The sequence below is a fragment of the Palaemon carinicauda genome, chromosome 7 (assembly GCF_036898095.1).
Source record: "Palaemon carinicauda isolate YSFRI2023 chromosome 7, ASM3689809v2, whole genome shotgun sequence".
Lineage (NCBI taxonomy): Eukaryota > Metazoa > Arthropoda > Malacostraca > Decapoda > Palaemonidae > Palaemon > Palaemon carinicauda.
Window position 1 is genome coordinate 145,872,190 of NC_090731.1, and position 5,000 is coordinate 145,877,189.

The following is a 5,000-nucleotide window of genomic DNA, read 5'->3' on the forward strand; positions in this document are numbered from 1 at the left end:
CCATTCATCAACTGCTAATTCGCACTTCATAGTCCTCAGCCATGTAGGCCTGGATCTTCCAATCTTCTAGTGCCTTATGGAGCCCAGCTGAACGTAGGTATTTTATTTCCCCAATAGTAGCATAAGAACTTGAATACACATCAAATGTTTGAAAAGCAAAACTTTAAGAGAGTATGAATTATGAAACATAATTTATTGTAATTAACAAACGATTCGTTGTAAGCATTCACTAATACTCTCAGTCCCGTGATATTAAGAATAGCTTACTTATATTTGACCTAATTTGAAGTTTTAACTTTCGCAAAGACATTGGTGTTAGTGATGTACTAATAGTCTTAGTGTTTATATGACCGTTCGTGAGGGATGCTTTTTATTGTGTTAATCACAATGGACTAGTTTCCTAAGTACTATTATACTTTCTTATATGCTTAATTGCCACCAATTGAGGAAATGGTCTTCCCAGTTATGTAATTAGAGGCCCTTTGCGTCAATAACTCTGGTAGTTAGACTATCGACTCTTAAAACCCTATCAAGAAAGAAATATCTCGGTGAGGACATCGGAAAATTCATTCTCTATAAGTAGAGAAAACAACAAATATACACGAACATCTCTCTCTCTCTCTCTCTCTCTCTCTCTCTCTCTCTCTCTCTCTCTCTCTCTCATCGGTTCAGGAAACATTAATTTTTCATCAGAATATAAATCATTGTAGGAAAATATCACATCAAAAATAGAATGAATAAAGAGTTTCTCTTACTAACAATATTTTGATTTTTGAATAGCGTTCTAAAATCCATTGTATTTTCTCTAGTGACTTTTCAGTACACAGGCCTATTGCAAATAAAAATTTCTTTATGTCGTTAATTGTTTGAGTATTTTTTCTAAATAGTCATAGTAAAATCTAACATTCTTTTAATATTGAATAACGCAATAATTTTAACATCAATGGGTCTCATATTCATTCAACAATTCATACCATATAGTGAAAGAGACCCTTTCTTGAGAATTCCATTAGAAGGTTAACTATTTAATATTAGAATAGAATGGCTCTTATTACTATTACTGGACTGAAATAAATTTCATTCATCATATCGTGGAGGAATTTCGACGCAATATTGATATTCCACTCAAAATCACGATTCTATAGTTTATTTTTTTCAAGGACTGCTGATTGGTATCAATTTACCAGTGGAAAGTATAGTATAGCTATTAATTTATTTTATGATGGGTACACGTTTCAAAATATGAGAGATGAGATTTATATTTGTATTCATATTAATTCAAAGAATATTGAAATAGACAAATCAATGGACCATTTGAAAACTGAAAAATAACGCATAATATTGAATACCAGTCACTAATCTTGTTAACTGTAGAATATTATTGAGTAATAATTCTATACTTTAAAATAGATAGTTACACTGCTAAAGTTTTAAAGTTGAACTTGATAGTTACATAAGTTTACCTTGAATAGAAAATCTTAACACCCAATGTTTATATGTTCAAAATGGCTTACGATTATCTTACTTTTTTCATCGCACAGTGTACAGAAAATGGAAGATTACTTAATTTATTGACAGTATTCTATAGAGGCAATGAGAGAACATACATTTATCACTGGTTAGTTTATATGTATTTTACATATTAATTTCCTTTTCACAAAATGCCCTTCCAATCTCATTCTGTTTTTCTTTCTATCTTGCTCTTCGAAGTTGTATCAACTGCTATGTTCATATATATATATATATATATATATATATATATATATATATATATATATATACATATACATACATTCATATATATATATATATATATATATATATATATATATATATATGTGTGTGTATATATATACACCCATATATATATATATATATATATATATATATATATATATATATATATATATATATATATATATATATATATATATAAGAGAGAGAGAGAGAGAGAGAGAGAGAGAGAGAGAGAGAGAGAGAGAGAGAGAGAGAGAGAGAGAGAGAGAGAGAGAGTATATCATCCACTTGCGAATTTATTTTAATGTAACCTATCATAAATCATAAAATATGTCTGCATAATGTGCCATTTTTAATCTAAATGCATTATTTCTCAACAAGCTAAAGTATGAAATATGTTGCTTTAGCGTATTATGAAATAATGTAACTGATTTATATTCCACCCAGATAATATATGATAACTATGTGCTGTTATTGCTTCTCTCATATAAAACTTGCCACGCATAATAATTCATTTCGATATAAATCACACAGTAAATAAGTAAGTAAATGAATAACTTATATTATTCGATTACATGGTTCGTTGTTGGATGGTCTTGGCAAAATAATAATTCCATAAACAGATGAAAATTGGATCGACAGTATAATTACTATCAATAAATGAGTAAACTACAATTTTCATTGATAAAATTATATTTGATTCATTATGGCTCATACCAATTTTGAATATTTGTAAAAAATATGCAAATGAACGTTCGACTCGGTTTGTATAAAATCCTTCATGCTTTTGTATGAATGGGTGGCTGCATAAAGCCTGGCTGACACTGGCACGCATTTGTGGCACGCATTTGTCGTGGCAAGTCGTGACACTTTTGTGGCACGCACTGGGAGGTTCCCGCACTGTTCACGACAAGTTCACGACATTGGCACGAACTGGCACGACGAGTTCACGCATAGTTTTCGCACTTCCCGCATTAGCACGACGAGTTCATGCCAGTTCACGACTTGGCCACGCCATATAAAAACAGGGCTTCTCCAACCTGCGGACATTCTTGGATTGGCTTCGGAAGAGACAATAATACAGATACAGATACAGATACAGGACTTCTCCAACCTGAGGACTTTCTTGGATTGGCTTCGGAAGAGACAATAATACAGATACTGATACTGATACTGATACTGATAATATTGTTAATAATAATAATAATAATAATAATAATAATAATAATAATAATAATAATAGTCGTGAACTAGAGTGAACTCGTCGTGATCTGGCGTGAACTGGTCGTGAACCGGCGTGAAGTGGTCGGGAACTGGTGTGAACTGGTCGTGAACAATGCGGGACGATGCGTGCCAGTGCATGAACTGGTCGTGCCATCAATGCGTGACCATTTCAGTGGGATGGCACAGCCACGCTGCGACGCGCTCATATTCATGAACATGTCGTGAACTGGCGGGAACGATACGTGAACTGGAGTGAACGCGTCGTGAACTGTGCGTGGCAGTCGTGGCATGGCACGCATTGCCACGCACTGGCACGCATCCTCCCGCATCGTCACGCACTGTTCACGGCGCGTTCACGAACAGTTCACGACAATTTTGTCGTAACACAAATTTTTAACATTTCAAAATTCTCGCCACGACTACCACGACTGTCATGACAAGTTCACGACACGTTCAGTCCAGTTCACGCATCGTTCACGCCAGTTCACGACAAAAGTCGTGACAATGCGTGCCACAAATTCGTGCCAGTGTCAGGGTCCCTTAAGGAAAACACATACATTAATAAATTTACGAAATTAACGAAGTAAAGGACTGTTGTATTTTTACATATTAAATGTTAAATTGATAATATTAAAACACTGTAATGATTTGTAACTCAAAGATGCCGTTGTATTCCAGAACAGGAGTCACTAGTAGATTTCTGAAACTATTTGGAAGCCTCCAGATGTGTGTATTGCGGGATAATCGCTCTGGAATTTTTCATGAACTATATAGAAGACGGGTTAAGGAGTTACCTGTAGAAGACATGAAACGACTGAAGCAGACACTATCATAGACCATCTCTGAGTAAACCTCTGCTTTTGTGGAGACATACTTGTGACACCTGGTGTGATACTGCATTTCATATTTCATTTACGACGCTACAATATTTAGATGAAGATAAATAAATCCCGGAAGATCAAATATCATCAGAATCTATGTTCATGAATATCAACTTTTACATTCGAAAATGAGTTCTAAACTTTTGTTGGTTGACCTTCGGAAGTATCCGAACCTGTCTTCATCAGAATCTCAAAATCATAGATTTATAAACCTCAAGACTTTATTAAGATGGATATCTGTAAATCATTATTGAATTAGTGAACTGAGACTATATGAATCTTGTAAAATATTGCAAATAATATAACTCTTAAATATAGCTATTATTCATGTTTTCTTGCTATTATTTTCTTTCGCTGATACTGTTTTGCTATTTTTCATGCTCAATCAATTATTAAGGAATCATCATCTATTAGCGTGCCTTTTTCCCATTCGTATGGGGTAACACGGTTGCCTTTTTTTTTTTTTTTTTTGAAGGACTTTAGCTTTGGGGTGGACCGTAGTCCACGAAATTAAAATAGATTTAACAAAATATACAGTCTGTTAATAGCCGACCCTAAAATGGACTTGAAAATATATCTGCGTTATTGGTATAGACACACGCCATTCATTGACCCATTTCATCGGCATTTAGTATTTCAAATTACATTTTTTTGAATTTGCGTCACACGAAATTTTTAATATATATAAAGGAATGGATTCCATAAATATTCAAATTAGCTGCATATTTAAGCATAAATGTTTTCCTCGGTCATTCTTTCCATCCAAAAATAGGTTAATAGGGTTCATTCACTATAGGGTTGTGGTGGCCTGGAGGTAGCGTCCTTGCCTGGTGATTGCCAGAATTGGGTTCGAGCCCCGCTCAGACTCGTTAGTTCCTTTGGTCGCTACATCCTCACCATCCTTGTGAGCTAAGGATGGGGAGTTTGGGGAGCCTATAGATCTATCTGCTGAGTCATCAGCAGCCACTGCCTGGCTTGATAGGGCAAAGTCACTGTCCCTTGCCTCTGTCATTCATGAGCGGTCTTTATAAACTCTTTAAATAGCCTTCAAGCGTTATGAATGACCTATATTTACAGGTGAAAAAACCCCAATATTCACTAAATAATAACAAACACTTTCGGAGCTTCAGAGGGAAGTCCAATTCTTCAATTAAATAA